Genomic DNA, 21,982 nt, shown 5'->3' with positions numbered 1-21,982 from the left:
ATTTCTTCACATTCTTTTGTTTTCTGTTACCAGTCAGTAAGAACAAGTAGACAATCCAATTTATAATCCAATTAGAGACTGATGATATACTTCTTTGTTTGTCGACCTTTTCAAAGCCCGTGGATGCTTCACTGACTTCTCTTGTGCATGAACTCAACTGCTGTGTTTCTTGGCATAATATCCTGGATCAATATGAAAAGAGGTGCTGACCTGAATGATTTATTTCTCTACCCTTTTTCCAATACTTAGTCCTTGGGCACAGATACATTGTAACACATTTGTTATGGTTTCCAATAGAAGTTGTGTTTTATATTTTCAGAAGGAACAAATTGACTTGAACATGATTGCTCCATTTTGTTATTTTCTATAGTCCACTCTGCAGATCATTGCACATTTATATCAACACTTGTCATTTTTTATTAATGATATTAGCGATTCTGTGGTACATTCTGAATATATGTGTTGTTATAAATCAATGTTTTGAAATGTCTTCTCAGAATATACACTCTCTATCAACTATTTCTTCTGCATATCTAAAAGGCCCAAATGTCCAAGTGTTAAAAAAAGGAAGTTCATCACTGTCCTTCTACCTTTCTCCTCTACTTCATAAGCCAATGCAAAAATTCAATGTTCATTTTCCTAAAACATTTTTCACCTAACATATCCAAGATTTTAAAGCTACGGGTGATCAGTTCTCCTAAATCTTTTCTAGTCTTGCCCCTTAAATATAGGGACCTCATGTTTACCTGGATGTAGCTCTATGTACTGTGGAAGACAGCTAAGGAGTTTCTGATTGCACCTATTCATTTTTTCCCTAAACAACAAATATGTTTTAAGGAGTGACTTTTTTTACTTGAATGTTAATTTATCAAAATCCTACTGGAAAGAATACCTGCCAGGAATGTGGTCTTGACTGTTTTAAGAAAACAGCTTGTTTTTACTATTGCAAAGTTAATAACCATATTCGGAACCTTCTACATAATGGGAGAGATGTGCTTTTTATCTAAGACACGCTATGTTATAAACATCACCAGAATGAAGCCACCATGATGATACAGAAAATCAATACTCTTCCCTTTTCGGTTGAATGACATGTTACTTCACAACCCATATCAAGCACTGCCTTTGGCATAGGATTGCTGTATCATCAAATTCATTTTTCAACATCCCTTCAGGTTTGTGTGAAATCAGAAGAGATTTATTTTATCATTATCTCCTCCAATCCTCTGTCCTCTTCTCTATAACAGGAAGATGCCTTGGACATTCCCACTCTCATTGCTGCAGTACAAGCATAAGCATTCTCTGTTTACTATTTCACCACTATGTCTCACACTCACACATAACTAAAGGTTAATAAGGGTTTCCTCCCCACCTCTCTGTAAATCCTAAAAGAAAACTGTCATTCATACATGTTTTCTCTAAATAAATTCTTATGTGGAATGTCCAAGTTCTTAAGCTTTAACATCATCAGTTCATCTGAAGTTTATTCAGCTTCCTTTCTTAAATACTTAAATCCATGTTTCAACTGGACATAGTGTCAGTAGTGGAGAAAACAACTGAAATTTTTAATTGCTGTTATTCATTCCACCCACCCAAATATGTTGAGGATTAATACTATTTTTCTTTTGGGATTATCAAGACCCTCCTAGATATCCATTCACAACTATCTCCTTCACATTTTCACTATACAGTGTTTTTCTAAGTTTCCAAATTAATATCTATATTTTGACCCCGTTGTGTTAAAAAAGAGAGAAGAACTCTTCTTAAAATCACTAAAGTTCAAAGTACAAAGTGAATCAACCATGAGAGTCTGACAAGTAAATATACTTAACTGTCAGTTGAGTGACTAATAACCTTAGAGTCCCCAACCTCAACATTTCCCTCCGGCTTTCACTTCCTCTTCAGTCCTAGGCAATTTGCCTCATCTCTTCATGTTCAGGTCAAATCAGGGCAGTTTTTAAATACGTACTTCTTCCTTCATCGTAATCTTCTCTCTGGCTTTAACATGCCAGTAAATTCCCTGTGTCACTGCTTGAGAGCAAGCACATGTACAAGTTTCACTAAGGGTTTGTTTTTCTGAAAGGCTATATAAAACACTAAACAAATTCATTCATTCTAATTCCCTCGGTTCTATCTATGCTCACAAAACAATCACACTAGTTCATCAAATTTTCACAATTTTGAATGTAACGATTAAAACAGATGTCCTAACTAAGAACAGCAAAAGGAGGAGGCTGTAGGATGGTTCAGGAGGGAAGGTAGGGAGTAAAAGAAGTTATTATAATATAATACCTTAAAATTAAAGATATCACAATTATAAATTTATGTCTATTATAAATATAATCTATCTGCTTCTTTAGAAAAGTATGAAATCTATTGTTTTCATTTCTTTCACATTCCCTTCTGTTTATTTTGTATTGATTTTATGAGTGACAATCTTTAAGAACCTATTTTGATCATATATTCAGGATTCAACATAGAGTAGTAACTATGAATCCCATGGTCACAGAGAAAAAATAAACGCACCCAGTATACTTGCTCATGAAACCCTTATCTAAGGACCTTTTTTATTATGAAAGTCTTCTCTCACTCTGATGACTGACATTATCGTAATGTTTGACTACACGGAGAAAACTCCAGGCTATACCTTTCATGGTTATTACAACTTTATATACAGGAAGCTTTTTATCCCATATTTTGCATGTTTTGTTCTTAGCTTCATATATCCAACACTGAAAGCTATGTTCTTCTCCATACTTTCTGATGTTTCTTCTTGTCTTTGTATTTTTGTTTACAGAAGATCAATTTGGTAGTCACTGCAATCATGAGCCAAAGCTTTGATTAAGGAGGCTGTTGGGATTCACTCAATTGAAACTATGTATGTTATGAAATATCTTAAATAATCTTCACGACGATTAATGAAAAATTAAATAGTCTGCAACAAAGAGGGAAATACAAGTTAATATTGAGATGATTAAAATGAAACATAGTTAAGTTATATATTGTTGTGACTTGAAGGGTATGAAGTTAAGTGCTTTGTTATATTAGAAAGAAAATACCAACTCAAATGTCAAATATTTCACTGTGCTCTTTACCTATCATGTGTTGTTGTCATAATTTTTATTGTTCTCAGTTGTCATTAATTACATAACTTCAGATCCTTTCCTCCCTCCAGTCCCTCAATCCTAGCCTCCACCAAATACCTTATATGTAACCATCAAATCAACTTTATATACTTTACATTGATTATTAGTAATTATATATGTGTGTACAGATGTACCCACATGCACAACTTGATGAGCACCACATTGTGGTTGATTATATACAGTGTTGGCTTACTATTCTGCATTTAACAATCAGTCCCAGTACCAATCTTCCACGGGAAGTGCTAATTCACCTTATCACTGCATTCATTGGTTTCTATGGTCATAGTCTAAAGCTGATATTCTACATATTGTTCCCCTTACATGATAACATATTCATTGATATTGTCGTTTTACCACTTGTTATTTCGATCATTTATAGGAGAGAACGTTTTCCCAACCTGACATTCTGGCTTTAAAATTTTTCCATAACCTCTTCAGAGATGTTCCTTGAACTGTAGACACTGAAGCTGAGATGTAGATTTATGCAATAGAACCTGACACTCATGATCTGTTATTCTCTGCCTTCTGTCCAGGCACAGATTTCTGTGATAGTTTCCATTTGATATAAAGAGAAGATTTTACTTCATGAAGATGTAAGATGTAGAATATAGGAAGGAACTGTGCTGGTCTACCAAACTTGCTGTAGTAGATGCTTTTCTAAAATCCATGAACACACTAACCCTAGGCACCTGAGAAGGTTTCCAGTACCAGGAATTATTTCCCTCCTGTTGAGTATAGCTTGAGCCCTATCAGAAAAGAGTTGGTTGTCCCCAACACTTGAGTGTACCTTCTTGTCCCTTTTAATTTAAATTTTGCCATGCCGATAATTGCCATTTTCATAGTTGTTTCATCTCATTAGGACTGTTTATTTCCCTTTCTTGGCTTCCTAAATAGTATCAGAACGAGAGAAGTGAAATCATAGTACAGAAACTTAGAATCACAGATACACTTAGAATTATCTGGGCTCTGTGTCCTACACATGCAGTAACTGCAGCCAGAGGGTCTCACCCTCAACATCTGAGAGGGAGCCAGTCTCGGAATTGAGAATTCATAGAGTTTTGGCATTCACATTGACACCTAACATATCATTCCAAAGATTTTTGTCATTCGTGTTACTACCTAAATGTTAGTTCTTGTGGGTATTTTAGCAGAGCAAGTGTCTGAACTTCATTCCTATTAATGCCTACTCACATGCATATGCATATGCATATGCATCTGCCTACGTTCATATGCATTGTGTAAGATTTTAGGTAAACATAAAATATAACTACAAGATAGAACTTTAATTTAAATATCATCCCTTGAGGTTTTGTTTAATGTCTTTGTTCTTATTTCACTCCCCCACACCTGTTCCCCCATTGTATTAAATTATCTCTTTCTTCCACATTTGGAAACTCAGCCCTATGATTTTTTTCATCTTTATACAATGTTTATCATGCATTAACTTCCCACTCCTCAGGTCTCCCTGCACTTTCCTGATGTCTTTGTTTCCTCAGTAATATCCATTCACATCTGTAGATTGGCAGCTAGGAATTCCAGATGAGAAAGAAAACGTGATGATTTGGTTGTCTTGTTCTGTGTTACCTCACGCAATATGATCTTGCTTGCTTCATTTCATTTACCTGAAAAGTTCAAGATTACATGTTTTTCATACCTGAATCATATTCCTTAGTAAATGTTTAACACGTTTTCATTAGACATTCCTCAATTGAAGAGTATTAAGGTGGAATCTGTAGCTATTATGAATGGAGCAACAGTAAACATTATCTAGAAAGTGTTCTTGGACTAGAAAATCAATTCTTTGGGGCATGTGACAAGCAGTGATATAGTTGTTTCTTGTTTCTTGTGGTAGGTTTACTGTTAGCTGATTGAGAAGTATCCACACTGGCTTGCAGGGTTTTACACTTTAGCAAACTAAATAAAAGTGAATGGAAATAGCCTTTTCACTTCATCCCCTACCTCTTTCCTACACGTTGTCTTTCAGATCTTTCTTCCTCTGCTTGGGGTAAGAAGTAGACTAAGCAGTGAGTACTTTGTCTTGCATTTCCCAAATGACTAGTGCAGACAGACATGTTTATGAGATGTTTCTGAACAGGTTTTGTCTTTCTTTCATTTTAAAACATATTCTCTTCAGGAAACAGGACCATTTTGAATGGAGGATTTATTTTTGACTATGTATTTTGAGTCCTTCATATATTATGAATATTAATCCTGTCAGCTATAGAGCTGGCAAAATTTTCCTCTCATTCTCTGGGCTTCATCTTCACTCTCTTTATTGTTTCTTTAACTGTACGTTTTTTTTTTTCTTTTGTAAAGTCCTCCTAATAATTTCTCATCTTAATTCACATCTTACTCAGTTGCCTACACTGAGCATGTACTAGACTTTGTCACATACATTGAGAATTCTTGACTAGTTCATCACTTTTGTGATTTTACCCTTCCATTCTGAACTACGGACCATTGAATAATATTTCTGTAAGGATAGTCATTGTCTTCATTAGTGTACCCCTCGTTAACAACACAAAGTCTCACAGTTTTCCAAAGATAATATAGTCACACGCATATGATAAATACACAAATAGACGATGAAAATTTTTAATTGAAAAAAATTGTAGATCTCTAAAGGGGCCTCTTGGTTGGGTAGTTTTCATGATCTTGGCATAATGACATCAGAAGTGTGAGATAAGAGTAAACCTAATAATAATTGTGTGTGTGTGTGTGTGAGAGAGAGAGAGAGAGAGAGAGAGAGAGAGAGAGAGAAGGAGAAAAAGAGAGAAAGAAAGGAAGACTGAGAGAGACTTTTTCTGCGTGCATGTCTGTGTGTTTATGCATATAAGTCTGTGTTTGAAACTTTCAATGAACAACTTTAATCAATCTATATTACTGGAGATTTGTAGGACAGACCATCTAATTTAGAGAATAAGAAAATAAAAATAGAGTCGTGAAAAAAGTATGCAACATTAAGACATTCTATGCTTTCAGATTCAAGGTAATAGTTCATGACTCACAGTCTTTGAAAACACTGCACAGTGTACAAAAACATATCCAAAAATTTGTGAAACGCATGATATTTGTTCTCATCTAAACTTTTGTTATTATTAGTGGGAGGCTGATTAATTTCAATATTTTATCATGTTGCAGAGTATTTTATTTTGTCTGCCATCATCTTTGAAATGTTGGTTTCCATCTACCACTGAGTAATAATGAGAGACTCAATACCAAGTTACTTATAGATTATTAGTTGATGTATGTATTTAGGATTCTTGAAGTTTTTCATAGTAAAAGGAAGAATTACTCACTACTTGTACTCAACTGTATGAATTTATTTCTTGGGTTGGTACTCAGACTTAGTACTGTCTTAAGAAGGCCTTTTTAATGCATTAATGCGGTAACTCAGGGGTAAGTTCCCTAAAAAAAAAAAAAAAAAAAAAAAACAAGCAAACAAACAAAAAAATTAAGCCTCTCTCCACAGTTCTAATTATTTCAATCCAATGTGATACTATCTAATAAAGCTTATCTAGATTTCTTCTTTTTTAAATTATTTATTTTTGTATATCAATACTCACACTCTTCTCAACTCTCCCCTCCTTCTTCCATCCCACCTCCCATCGACTTCTCACAGAGGGTAGTGCCTTCTCTAAGATGTCAACTAAGTCTGTTTCATCACCCTGTTGAGGCAGGAGCATTGTGACCTCGCCATTTCTAGGCTGAGCAAGATGTCTCTCCATAAGAAGGGGCTCCTCAAAGTCAGTTTATGCGTTTAACTTAGATCTTAACCCCACTGCTAGTGGCTTCATATACTTCCCAAGCCACAATACTGTTGTCTACATTCAGGGTTCTTCATTCAGTCCTATGACAGTTTCCAAATTTGACTTGTAGTGTCAGTGATCTTTTACTAGCTCAGGTAATCTGATTCTGTGTGTTTCCCTATTATGATCCTAACTCCTTTGTTCACACATATTCTTTCTCCTTCCTTATTTTGATTGTACTCTTGGAAGTCTGTGCAATGGTTAGTTATATTTCTTTGCATCTGCTTCCTTCTCTTTCAAGAAGAGGAATCTGGCTTCTGTGGGCTTAGAGATTATAGCCTGGTTATCATTGTTTTATTCTGGTATTTACTTGTGAGTACATACTATAGTTGTCTTTCTGGATATGGGTTACCTCACTCAGAATGGCTTTTTCTAGTTCCATCCATTTGCCTGCAAATTTAAAGATGTCATTGATTCTTAGTGCTGAGTAGTACGCTATTGTATAAATGTACCACATTTTTTTTCTCCATTCTTCTGTTGAGGGGCAACTGGGTTGTTTCCAAGTTCTGGTTATTATGAATGGTACTGCTATGAAGAGAGTGGTCCAAATAGCCTTGCAGTGATTTTGTGCCTCTTTTGCGTATATGCACAACAGTGGTACTGAAGGATGTTGAGGTAAATTGACTCCTATTTTCCTGACAAATGGCCATGCTGATTTCCATATCAGTTGTACAGCTTTACAATCCTTCAGCAAGGGAAGATTATACATCTTACTCCACATCTTCTCTAGCATAAGCTGGTATCACTGTTTTTTTTTTTTTTTATCTTAGCCATTCTGACAATGTAAGAAGGTATCTTTGATTTGTATTTTACTTTGATGTTTTTTTGCGTGTGTGTGAGTTACAGCAATCATTTCTTTTTTTAAGTTAAAAATTTATTTATTTTTATTTTTTTATTTTCCATGTTGATCCCAGTTCCTTCTCCCTCCCTCACTCACATTTACCCTCTCTGCCCCCTCACATGCACACTAACCACCCTCCCATCCCATTCTTCCACACCCATTCTACATGTAGGGCAATGCCATCCAGGTGGGGTCATGTAAATCTATGAAATCATTTGAAGTAGGGACTAGGACTTCACTCCTGTCTCTAAGTTAAGGCAGTATTCCTCCATGGAGGATGTGTCCAAAAGGTCCATTTGTGCACCAGGAATACATCCTGGTTCCACTGTTTGAGGCCCCTTAGACTACTCAGTCTTCTGACTGAGTCCAATATTCACGGGCTCCTGGGTCAGTCCCATGCTGGATTCCCAGCAATCAGTCTGGGCTCTCGTTAGCTCCTTCTTGTTCAGGTCAGGTGTCTCTATGTGTTTCTGCAACCTGGTCTCCTCCTCTCCCTCTGCATCTGAATTCTAGTTTGACTCAGTGTTTAGTATTTTAGTTATGGGTGTTTGCTTCTGTTTCCAATAGGTAATAGATGAGGGTTCCATGATGGTGGATAAGTTAGTTGTTGATCTCACTATTCGGGGAGAGCATTTACAGCAGTCTTTACACATTTGCTCAAATTGTTAGTTGGCAGCAGTCTTGTAGATCTCTAAACCTTTCTTTAGGTTCAGTTTTCTTTTCAAACCAATAATGGTTCCGTTTTTGTGTTCATTCTATCTCTCTCTCTCTTTATCTCTCTCTATCTCCCCTGTCTTCTATTCCTCCCATGACTCAATCTTCTTAGTTGCACATTATTTCCTCTCCTCCCCTTCTCTGTCTTCTACTTCTCTCTCCATTCACTGCCCCCCCTGACTTCCCATGTGCTCTGGAGGACATGAGCCTTCCCCCTTTTGTGAGGGAATTTATATGAATATCTTAGAACACACCTTGTATCCTAGTTCCTCTGGTGGTGTAAATTATAGGGTGTTGAGCGAGTACATACCATGTAACACTTTTTGTGACTGGGATACCTCATTCAGGATAGTTTCTTCAAGTGCCTTCTACTTGCCTGCGAATTTCAAGATTCCATTATTTTTTTTTCTGCAGAGTAGTATTTCTTTGTGTAGATGTGGCACATCTTCTTTATCCATTACTAAGTTGAGGGACATCTTGGTTGCTTCCAGGTTCTTGCTATTACAAATAATGCTGCTATGGACATACTTGAGCACATGTCTTTGTTGCATGGATATGGATCATTTGAGTATATGCCTAAGAGAGGGATTGCCAGGTCCTGTGGTAATCTTATTCCCATTTTCCTGAGGAACCACCATACTGATCTCCAAAATGGCTATACGAGCTTACACTCACACCAGCAGTAGAGGAGTGTTCCACTCCACAGTTTTCATTGGTATTTCTAATTTTAGCCATTCTAGTAGGAGTAAGATCATACTCAAAGTTGTTTTGATTTGCATTTCCCTGAAAGTAAGGGGGTTGAGCACTTTCTTAAGTATCTTTCAGCCTTTTAGATTTCCTCTATTGAGAATTCTTTCTTCAGTTCTATACCTCATTTTTTAATTGTGTTATTTGGTGTTTTGTTGAATAGTTCTTGAGTTCTTTTAATTAATTAACTTATTTATTTATTATAACCAAGTCCATTTAAATGAAAACATTTATAGACAATATTTGGGAATTTGGGCATCGTTCTTTCCAAACTACTTCCTGCTGGTAAGAGGCGCTGTCATGGGGGATTCTAAGAAGATGCAGAAATCTTGGCTGTAGTCTGCAAGGCTACTTTGTTCAGCTGTTTTCAATGTAGGATCACTTGAAACTCTGTTTCAGGAGGTCTGGCGTTATCAAACCACATTAGCCTGGAAGGAATCAACAGCTTTTCATTTTCTCTGGACAAACAAATTAAAATCCATTTCCCCAGTAAATTGTCCTTGAACGTAAATTTTTGAGTCAGAGAATTTTTTTATTATATTATTTTACATGTCAATCCCAGTTCCCTCTCCCTTCCCCCCTACTTCCCTCCCTCCCTCTCTCCCTTTTACCTTCTCTGCCCTCTCACATGTACCCTACCCACACTCCCCTCCCATCCCCACCCCAATTCCATATGTAGGGGAATGCCTTCCAGTAGGGGTCATGTAGATCTGACAGGTCATGTGAAGTAGGGACTAGGGCTTCTCTCCTGTCTCCACGATAAGGCAGTATCCCTCCATGGGGGATGTGTTCGCAAGGTCTTTTGTGTACCATGGATACATTCTGGCTCCACTGTCTCAGGTCCCTTAGACTGCTCAGTACTTCTGGCTGAGACTCATATTCAGGGCGGCCTGAGTCAGTCCCATGCTGGCTACCCAGCTATCAGTCCAAGGGCCCCTTAGCTCCTCCTTGCTTAGGTAAGCTGTCTCTATGTGTTTCTGCAGCCTGGCCTTGTCCTCTCCATCTTCATCTGGGTTCTAGTTCGACTCAGTGTTTATGTATGGGTGTTTGTTCCTGTTTCCAACAGGCATTAGATGAGGGCTCCATCAATAAGTTAGTTGTTGATCTCACTACCTGGGAAGGGCATTTATGGTAGCCTTTCCAGGGAAACTCAAATTGTTAGTTGGTGGCAGTCTTGTAGTTCTCTAGCCTTTCTTTGTGTTCAATTTTCTCTTCAAACCAATATTGGTTCCCTCTTTTATTCTCTCTCTCTCTTTATCTCTCTCTCTCTCTCTCTCTCTCTCTCATGTCTTCTATTCCTAACTGGTCTCAATATTCCTGGTCGCAAGTGTTTTCCTTTCCTCTCCCTCATTTTCTCCTACTTCTCTCTCCATTTGCTGCCCCCCCCACTTCCATATGCTCTGGGGGACTTGTCCCTTCCTGGTTCTGTGAGAGACTTCATATGAATCTCTTAGAATACACCTTGTATCCTAGTTCCTTGGATCTAGGTCTAAAATCCATATATGAATGAGTACATACTATGTTCCTCTTTTTGTGACTGGGTTACCTCATTCAGGATGGTTTCTTCAAGTACCATCCACTTGCCTGCGAATTTCAAGATACCATTATTTTTTTCTGCAGAGTAGTATTCCATTGTGTAGATGTGCCACATCTACATTATCCATTCTTTAATTGAAGGGCATCTAGGTAGCTTCCAGTTTCTTGCTATTACAAATAGTGCTGCTATGAACATATTTGAACAGATGTCTTTGTTGCATGGATGTGGTTCCTTTGGGTATATGCCAAAGAGGGGGATTGCCAGGTCCTGTGGTAAACTAATTCCCATATTCCTGAGGAACCGCCATACTGATCTCCAAAATGGCTGTACGAGTTTGCACTCCCACCAGCAGTGGAGGAGTGTTCCCATTTCTCCACATACTCTCCAACATGAGTCATCATTGGTGTTTCTAATTTTAGCCATTCTGGCAGGAGTAAGATTGTATCTCATAGTTGTTTTGATTTGCATTTCCCTGATAGCTAAGGATGTTGAGCACCTTATTATGTGTCTTTCAGCCTTTTTGATTTCCTCTATTGAGAATTATTTCTTCAGTTCTGTACCCCATTTTTCAATAGGGTTATTTGGTGTTTTGTTGACTAGTTTCTTGAGTTCCTTGTATATTTTGGAGATCATCCCTTTGTTGGATATAGGATTGGTGAAAATCTTTTCCCAGTCTGTGTGCTGCCATTTGGTCTTGTCCACTGTGTCCTTTGCCTTAGAGAAGCTTCTAAGTTTGAAGAGTTCTGTAACATGTATGGTTTTCTACCCGCCGCCCGGTCTGGTCCTGCTGCCGCGCCAGCCCCAAATAATACACAGAGACTCTGTATTTGATATTATCCTGTTGGCCAGTTACTAGTTTCTTATCGGCTAGCTCTGCCTTAATTATTAACCCATTTCTGCTGATCTATGTATTTCTCTTACCGGGGAGCCGGCGGCATACTGCTTTCTCCAGACTCTCCATCTTGGCTCCTTCCTACTACTTTCTCTTTCCTCCTTGTCTCCTAGTCCCTCCTATCTTCCTTTCCTATTGGCCTACAGTGCTTTATTATTAACCAGTATGAGAAACATATACAGAATGACATCTCCCATCAATTAATTGTTGCTCTCAGTTCTGTGCCCCTGGAGTTATGTTCAGGAAACCATCTCCTATACCAATTTGTTCAAGGGTACCTCCTGCTTTATTTTCTAAGAGGTTCAATGTGGCTGGATTGATGTTGAGGTCTTTGATCCATTTGGACTTGAGTTTTGTGCATGGTGACAGACATGGGTCTATCTGCAGTATACTACACACCCTCATCCAATTGTGCCAGCACCATTTGTTGAAGATGATGTCTTTGCCCCATTTTATAATTTTAGCTGTTTTGTTGAAAATCAGGTGTTCATAGGTGTGTTGGTTAATATCAGGATTTTCAATTTGATGTCATTGGTCTGCATGTCTATTTTTATGGCAATACTAGACTCTGTTTTCAGAACTATAGCTCTGTAATAGAGCTTAAAGTCAGGAATTGTGATGCCTCCTGAAGTTCTTTTATTGTTTTTTTTTTTTACACATGTGCCCATTTAACAAAACAGGCCGCATATCCTAAAAGGGAAATTAAATGCTAAATGAATATAAATGTTTCTTTTTTATTTATAATTGTTTTATTTAATTTTATATAACAAAGTCCAATTAAATGAAAACAAACAGTTATACACAATATTTGGGAATATTTATTTTCTTACTATGTATTTTGAGTCTTTCATGTATTATATTAATCCTGTCAGCTGTTGAGTTGGCAAAGATTTCCTCTAATTCTCTGGGCTTTGTCTTCACTCTCTTTAACTGTATCTTTTTTTTCTGGAAAATCCTCTACATAATTTTACATCTTAATTCACATCCTACTTGTGTGCCTATACTGAGCCTGTACTAGACTTTGTCCCATACATTGGGGGATCTTGATGTGTTGCTCACTTCAGTGATTTTAGCCTTCCATTCTGAAATACGGGTCAGTGAATAGAATTTCCATGGGGGGAGACATTGCCTTCACTAGCTTACCCACTGGTGAACACTCCAGATTCCCACAGTTTTCCAAACATATCTATAGTCACCTGAATAGGAGGAATTTACAGAACAGACAAGAAAAAAATAAATCAAAATAAAAATGTGTGGATCTCTAAAGAAGGCCCTTTGTTTTGAGTACTTTTCATGATCTTGGAAAAATAATATAAAAAGTGTGAGATAAGAATAAGTGGAATAAAAATAGTGGTTTGTGTGTGTGTGTGGGGGGTCCATATGTATTCCTCTATGTACATGTCTCTGTGTTTGTACATGTGTATCTGTATTTGAAACATGCAAAGAAGAATTTTCTTTTATCAATATGTGTTACTGGGGCTTTATAGGATAGACCACCTATTTTAGGAAAAGAGAAAATAATGGTGGATGTCATGAATAAAGTATAGAGCATTGACACATTCTATTTTTTCAGTTTCAAGAAAATGACATTAGTCATATAGAGTCCATGAAATCTCTCCACCCTGCCTAAAGATCATTCCCTAAAGTTTGTGACACTCTTGATATTGATATGTGTCTAATATTCCCAAATTCTTAGTGGAATGATGATTAATTTCCATATTTGAACATGCAGAATAGTTTTCAGCATTTTGTCTCTGATGGTCCTTGAAAGGCTGATTTCCATCTAAAGTTAGTAATAATGAAGAGCTAAAATGCCATGTTACCACTGGCAGAAAAATTGATGGAAGAAAATAAGTTGAAAGATGCATTTTATGTTTCTTGACCTATTTAAAAGGGGATAAAAGAATGAAATACTCTTTACTTACTCACCAGAAATATGCAGCTGTTTTTATTTATTTATTTGTTTGTTTATTTATTTATTACATTTTACATATTAATCCCAGTTCCCCTTCCTTCTCTTTCTTCTCACACCTACCTCCCACACTTTCCACGCACCCGGCATCAACACCTCATAAGTGGCAAGGCCTCCTTGTGAAAGTCATCAAAGTCTCATATGAGGTTGTGGTATGACCAAGCTCCATTGCACTGTGTCAAGGCTGAGTAAGTTTCCACTCTAGGGATTTGCTTCCAAAAAGCCAGTTTATGCACCTTGGATTAGACCTGGCCCACTGCCAACTGATCCAGCCTCAAAGCTGTCACCCATATTCAAAGGGTCTAGTTTGGTCCCATGAAGTTCGTCAGCTCTCCAATGATAGCCTATGTGCTCCAATAATCTTGGGTCAGCTCTCTCTGTGGTTTTCTCTATCATGTAATTGACCTCCCTTATTTGTATGATTCCTTCCTTCCTTTCTTCAGCTGAACTCCAGGAGTGTATCCCAGTGATGGGTGAGGGTCACTGCATCTGCTTCCATCAGTTTACTGGATATAGGTTCTATCTTTGAATATTAGGGTAGTCACTAATCTGATTACTGTGGAAAGACAATTCAGACACACTCTACTATTTCTAGGAGTAACAGCAGGGGTCTTCCTTGTGGATTCCTGAGAAATTCTTAACAATAAGTTTCTCCCAAACTGACTAATGACCCCCTCTATCAAGATATATCTTTCATTGCTGTCCTCCTCTATCCCTTTTCCAAACTGATCTTCCTGATCTCTCTTGTTCCCGTCCACATTTCCCTCCCTTCTATCCCCCCTCCCAGTTTACCAAGGACTCCTTAACAGTTTTCCCTTTCTGGGGCCCTCCATATGTGCCCCTCTTATCTATCATTCCCCTATTTACCAAGCTTCTCTGGGGTTGTGGATTGTATCCTGGTGATCCTTTGTGATACATACATTATCCACTTATGAGTGAATACATACTGTGTTTGTCTTTTTGGGTCTGGGTTACCTCACTCAGGATGGTTTCTTCTAGTTCTACCTAACTGACTGTAAATTTCAAGATGTCATTTTTACCAACGAGTAATTATGCATTGTGTAAATGTACCACATTCTCCTTATCCATTCATCATTTGATGGACATTTAGATTTTTTCCAAGTCCTGCTTATTAAAAATAATGCTGCTATACACATGATAGAACAAATGTCCTTGTGGTGTGATTGTGCACCCATTAAGTACATGCCAAAGATATTTCTGGGTCTTGAGGTAAATTGATTCCCAATTTTCTGTGAAGCCACCATACTGATTTCCAAAGTGGCTGTCCAAGTTTGAATTCCCACTAACATTGGAGGAGTGTTCCCCTGACTTCACATCATCCCAAGAGTAAGAGTCATTAATGTTTTTGATCTTAGCCATTCTGATAGGCATAAAATTGTATCTCAGAGTTGTTTTGAGTTTCATTTCCCAGATGGCTCAGGACGTTGAGCAATTCCTTAAATGTTTTTGAACATTTGAATTTTTTCTGTTATCATTTTCTGTTTTGATTTGTACCACATTTTTAAACTGATTATTGATATTTTGATGTTTAGTTTCTTGAATTCTATATTGTTTTATGAGATCAGCCCTCAGTCAGGTACAGGGTTGATGATGATTTTTCCCCATTCTGTAGCCTGCCCTTTTTTCTTACTGATTATATCGTTATCCTTACAGAAGCTTGTCAGTTCAGGAGGTCACATTTATTCATTGTTGATCTCAGAGTTTGTGCTACTGTTGCTATAATTAGGAAGTGGTCTCCTGTGCCAATGTGTTCAAGGCTAATTCCCATTTTATCTTCAGTCAAGTTCAGTGTACCTGGATTTAGGTTGAGGTAGTTGGTCTACTTGTATATGGTAGATATAAATCTATGTGCATGCTTGTATATGTTGACATCCAGTTTTGTTAGCCCCATTAGTTGAGGATGTATTTTTTTCATTCCATTGTATAATTATGGCTTTTATGTAAAAAAAATCAGGTGTTTATAGTTGAGTGGATTAGTATCAGCGTCTTCACTTTGATTCCATTGATCTACATGTCTGTTAGTATAACAATATCAAGCTGTTTTGATTATTGTAGCTCTAGAGTAGAGTATCGTGGACTAATAAGTATCAGGAATAAAAGATATGATTAATAGATGTTTATTCAGGGATAAATAACTACAAAACAGACAGATGAATGCCAGCAGGTGCCTGGTCCCAAGGATGCCTTAGAATGCCCTCTGTGCAATCCAACAAGAAAGAGAGAGCTCTGGGGTTCCTTTCCCTAACCTACTTCCTCCAGGACATGTCAGTACCTGTCCCTACGCCACAATGGGCAAGGTCAATTTTAGAGGTGCAGACTGAGTGAATATCTCACTAGAATTCCCTTTTTAATCTAAAGAAAAGGTTTGAGCTTGATACAAAACTATATACAAATCAGTAAATTAAAATTGTGCTCTAAGAAAAGGATAATCAAGAACATACACATTTGAAACCTATATATCTAGTCCTATGGTGAAGGCATAATGGAGTTAACAATACAGTTTTCCTGAAATGGAAAGCTTAGTCTAGTAATTAATATATCTAGCTAGGAAGAGAGAATAATAATTGTGATAGTCTAATCTTAAACATCAAAGACCTTAGAAGTAAGGTAACAATACTATGGAAGTCAGGAAGTGCAGATGGGAAACTTCCAAACAGTGCATTGAGCACAGAAATAACCAATATTATTCTGTAAATATGTTTCTCTCATTGGTTCATGAATAAAGCCCTGTTGGCCAACAGGAAAACAAGATAGGTAGGACTAGCAGACAAGGATAATTCTGGGAGATGTAGTAGGTGATACAAGATGTTTGGACTTCAGATCTCCAGTAAGATAAGACCAATGGAAAAACTTAGATTAATAGAAATGGGTTCATACTTAAGACAGAGCTAGCCAATAAGAAACACTGGCAACTGGCCAACAGTATTTAATCTAATACAGAGTCTCTGTGTGTTATGTGGGGCAGATGCAGCTCTGGGACCAGGCTGGCAGAAAAACTCCCTGTAACAGTAGAGTTTGAAGTCAGGATGATGATGCCTCCAGAAGTTCCCTTATTTTACAGGATTGTTTTGGCTAACCAATGTATTTCTTGGCTTATACTCATGCTTAGTAGTGTCATAAGAGGGTAGAAGGTTTTTACTTAGGACAAGTATCTGTAAAAGCAAGTGAGTAGTATAAAGTTTGACAGAAATTTTATTATAGGAATATAAGAATAGCTCCCCAATGATTATTGCTTCAAATATCAACTTAAAGATATTGTAGGGCTAGATAAAATCTTAATCAGGGATCTTACTGAGTAGGGAGGTAGATAGATAGATAGATAGATAGATAGATAGATAGATAGACAGATAGAAAATAGATACTAAAGGTATAAATGTGGTGACTTTTTTTATGAACTAACAAAGCTTGCCTGAAGATCAGGGTGCAAACCAAGGCACAGCCGTAGACGCCAGGCAGTGTTGGTACACACCTTTATTCCTAGCAGCCATAGTCGTAAAGGCCAGGAAATGATGGCACAAACTTTTAATCTGAGAACACATGAGACAGAGGCAGATGGAACTCTGTGAGTTCAAGGCTGCTCTGGGCTCCATGAGTGTAGATCAGGCTAAATAGAAACAGAGATCACAACTTTCAACCCAACACATTGGAAGACATGCATTTTATCTAGGAGTAGAGTGGAATATAACTCTGAAAGAGGTATTTCCATTTAAAGTATGAAAAAAGCTTTAAAAATGATTTTAAAAACAAAAGAAAAAAGTTAAGCTTGGTTTCTTGGTAGCAGCATTTTCTCCAAAGGACTCTATTTGCTAGTGGCAAACAGTCTCTCTCTTTTAAGAGTGACTTCCTGACTTAGCATTAGTGGCAAAACACCATGCCTCTTTTTAAAAAATATTACTTACTGATCTCAGTTCCCCTCCCCCCAACCCTCACTCCCTTTCTCCAACCCTCTCAGGCCCCTCTCTACCCTACGCTCCCATCCCTCCCTCCACATGTAGGGGTCATCTAAATCTGTCAAGTCATTTGGAGGAGGGACTAGGACTTCTCTCCTGTCACTAGGTTAAGGGAGTATCCCTCTATGATGGATTTGTTCCCAAAGTCCTTTTGTGTACCAGGAATACATCCTGGTTCCACTCTCTGAGATCCCTTAAGACTGCTCAGGCCTTCTTGTTGAGAATCTTGTTCAGACGGTCTGAGTCAGTCCTAGGCTCTATTCCCAGCTATCAGTCTGGGGGTCAATTAGCTTCTCCTTGTTCAGGTCAGCTGTCTCCATGTGTTTTTGCAGCCTGGTCTTGTCCTCCCTCTCTGAATCTGGATTACAATTGGGTTCAGTGTTTAGTCGTGGGTGTTTGCTTCTTTTCCTATCAGCTACTAGATGAGGGTCCCATGATGGTGGATAAGTTAGTTGTTGATCTCATTATCAGAGAAGGGCATTTATGGTAGCCCTTCTGTTGCTCACATTGTTAGGTGTGGTCAAACTTGTAGGTTTCTGGACATTTCTCTAGGTTCAGCTTTCTCTTCACATCTATAATGGCTGTCCCTTTTATGGTCTCTCTGTCTGTCTGTCTCTATCTCTCTGTCTCTCTCTCTTTTCATCTCTTCTCTTCTCTTGCCTATTCCTCCCCTGACTCAATCTTCCTAGTGCCACATGCTGTCCTTTCCTCCCCTTCTCTTTCTCATAGTTCCCTATTCACTCACTGCCACCCCCAACTCACCATGTGCTCTGGAGATCTTGTGCTTTTTCCCCTTCTGTGAGGGACCTTATATGAATCTCTTAGAATCCTTCTTGTAGCCTTTGTTTTCTGGCTGTGTGAATTATAGGCTGGGGATTCTTTCATCTAGGTCTCAAATCCATATATAAGCAAGTACATACCATGTGACTGGGTTACTTCATTCAGGATGGTTTCTTCAAGTTCCATCCACTTGGCTATGAATTTCAAGATCCCACTATTTTTGTTCCGAAGAGTAGTATTCCATTTTGTAAATATGCCACATCTTATTTATCCAATCTTTAGTTGAGGGACATCTAGGTTGCTTCCAGGTTCTTGCTATTACAAATAATGCTGCTTTGAACAAATTTGAGCACATGTCTTTGTTGCAATGATATGGATCATTTTGGTATATGCCTAAGAGGGGGATTGTGGGGTTCTATGGTAGACTGATTCCCATTTTCCTAATCAACCACCACACTGATCTCCAAAATTGCCCATCACTGGGCTTCTGCTATAGGTGAGTCTGGGACCAGTTCGGGTTGAATCCCACCCACACCTTTCCCTGGGAACTTCTTGCATTGGCCCTGAATCTGGGTTCCCCCAGTGTCCTGTCCTCAGGGGGAGCACTCCTATTGTTCTGATATATACACCCCCATGAATAGCCTGCGCTCCCTGCACCCTGTGCCCTACCCTGCTCACTGTCCCACTGATCTGGTTGAGCACTGAAACAGAAGGCAGATCCAACAAATCCTGCCACTTTCAGGGCACTTCCTGGAGCTGCTCTGAGCACACTAGACCTGCCTATCCATGAGGGGACCACCCTGCATCCTGCCTTCCTGATGTCTGAAACCTACTGCCAGTCCTCTGCTGGAGTTCCAAGCCCCTACCAGAGATCCGTTTATTGCCGTGGAACCATCCTGAGTCCCTGCTTGCTGGATCTTTGACACCCATCACTGGGCCTCTGCTTGAGCTTGATCTTTGACCTCCATTGCTGGGCACCTACCTGCCTGAGGAGAGACCTCCTAGAGAGCTTGGACCACCCAGAGCTACAGACATTGAATATGACACACACAAGCCCAACACGGCAGTACAATAGAGAGAGTGAGAGTCCCCACCTGCACCTACTGGAAGAAGCTATGGGAAGAAGGTAATACAATAGCAAGCAATGGAAAGACAAGCATGATGCCACCAGAATCTAGTGACTCTACACCAACTAGACCTGAACACCGCAAAGCAGATGTAGCAGAAGAGAATGACTTAGAAAATATCTTCATAAAAATGATAAGAGACGGGCTTTTCGGGCATCTCCGCCAAGGTGCAGAGGCTCCCAGTGTGCCCCACTCTTGTGCTCTTCCTTTTCTGTGCTCACAGCCTTCTAGAAAAAGGCCACTCTGGGACTATGCGTTCCAGAATACAGTGAGGGTGGGGGTGGGGTACTCTATGCTTGAAGTTTGCATTTGCCAGCCGGCCTAGATCCTTGGAGCTGTTGTCCCAGCTCTGACCTGGTTGGATGTATTGAGTCACCAAAGACCTCCTGACAGCTTCAGCACCAGTTTCCACCTCTTCCTAAGCCACCTGGTGACCCCAAGACTGATTGGGGAATGATTCTGAGCAATGTCTTACTGCTGATGACCTTACAGGGACCAGCTGACCACAGGACATCGAGACATGTGTGCCCCCATTAGAGGCTGGATTTGAGTGGAGGGACACATGCCAGAGCCTCTTTCTGCTGTGCCCATTTTATCGTCTCGAAAGCCACTGAACTCCAGCGGCTCCACATTGACATGCCGAGGCCAGCTGATGGGAGCCTGGGTGCCCCCCCCCCGATCCCAGTCTTCAGAGCAGGCCCACTGGAGTCAGCCAGGGTGTGGCCCACGGGGACAGGCAAGTCAGTTACTCCTCTCAGCAGACAAGACCACAGACAGATGCTACACTTGGAAAAAGCAGCCTTTACTTCACCCCGCAAAGGAGTTGATTATAGATTTTCTGGCACTGCTCTCTAATTGTCTCATGATTGCATTCTTGAGGGATGTGAACTGGGCGAAAACGGCTCCAAACAGCATTCCTCAGCGCCGGAACCAGATTAGTGCTATTTGTTAATTAACTTACTTAAATCTGAGTGCTTTTGCATAACCGATATTGTGATTCGCCCACGTGGCAGACTGAAAGACTCATAAAGTGTATTCTTTATCTGAAAAAAAAAAATGATAGAGGCCCTCAAAGATAATGTGAGAAATTTTTATATAATTTTAAAACAATCTTATTCTACATTCCAATCCAAGTTCCCTCTCCCTCACATCCTCCCATTCTCTCATACCCCCAGTCCTCACCCAGATGAACTTGCCAAGGAGAGTTAGGCCTCTGATGGGGGGCCATCAAAGTCTGTGAAATCTTTTGGGGCAGGACCTCGGCTGGCCACACTTATATAGGTGACAGAGTATCACCGCATAAGGTTGGACTCCAAAAGCCTATTTGTGCAATAGGGATAAATACTAGCCCCAATGCCAGAGGCCCTTTAAATGCTCAAGATCCCCAACTGCAGTCAGCATGGCTTTTTTTCGAGGCCCAGCTTCCAAACAATCAAGAAGCTTCATGGTGGTAATATGTACCTAGAAACTCCACAGAATTGTGACAATAAGCATGGCTTCCACATGTATTTTCACATGAAGCTATTCTAAGAAAGCCAAGGCATAGAGTGTATCCTGGTCTACTTTAATCTTAGCCATGCTGTTTAGCAGATAAAAGACAGAGATATACAGTTAAGATAGATTCATAGAGAAAAGAAAAACCTCTAAATGATATATAGTGTGTTTAAAATATACATAGGCTTAGGATAGAAAAAAAAGGATAGGAAAGTCTTTACAAAAGAAATAAAGTAGCTGGGTGTGGTGTCACATGCCTTTAATCCCAGCACTCAAGAGGCTAATACACTTGGATCTCTGTGATTTCAAGGCCAGCCTAGTCTACAGAGTGAATTCCATGACAGGCAAAAATACATAGAAAACCATGTCTTAAAAAAAACAGAAAAAATAAAAGTAAAGTAATAGAAATAGAATAATAAAAAAGCCACACGAAGATGGAAAATATACAGAGTCTGGATACTGTATGTTATGTTATCTTTGAATTATTTGCTAAGGTAGGAGAAACAGCCGGTAACAGATATTTGAATGTAATTGATACTAGATTAATCCAATTTATATATTTTTAAAATGTGTTTACTTCAAAATATAAATCTTTAAATTTCCTTTAAATTTTGGCCTATATTAATAGACTAAATATTGTATATATTCTTTTCTTTTACTTTTTAAGTTTAAATTAGAAACAAGCTCTCTTTTTCCCATGCCAACCCAGTTACCTCTCTCTCCCTTCCTCCCCTATCTCCACTGAACCCCTATCTCATCCCCTTACTTCACCCTAGGGAGGGTAGGACTTCCAAAAGAGATCTTCAAAATCTGTGTCATCATTTGGAGCAGGGCATATGCTCTCCCTCATGTGTCAATACTGAGAGAATGGGCTCCCAAAATCCATCTGTGATCTAGGGATAAATGCTGACTCAATACCAGGTGATCCATAGAGAGCCCAGTCCTCCTAACT

The 21,982-nt window shown here is 38.9% G+C and overlaps 1 pseudogene; it reads left to right on the top strand.

The window, feature by feature from the left end:
• The first annotated feature begins 20,098 nt into the window (after positions 1-20,098).
• LOC127218208 (inhibitor of Bruton tyrosine kinase-like) overlaps positions 20,099-21,982 on the top strand; it is a 62,852-nt pseudogene continuing 60,968 nt past the window's right edge.

The sequence above is a fragment of the Phodopus roborovskii genome, unplaced genomic scaffold, assembly GCF_943737965.1.
Source record: "Phodopus roborovskii unplaced genomic scaffold, PHOROB, whole genome shotgun sequence".
NCBI classification, from domain to species: Eukaryota; Metazoa; Chordata; class Mammalia; order Rodentia; family Cricetidae; genus Phodopus; species Phodopus roborovskii.
Note: the sequence above shows the minus strand (reverse complement) of the source record. Positions and strands in the feature narration are given on the sequence as shown.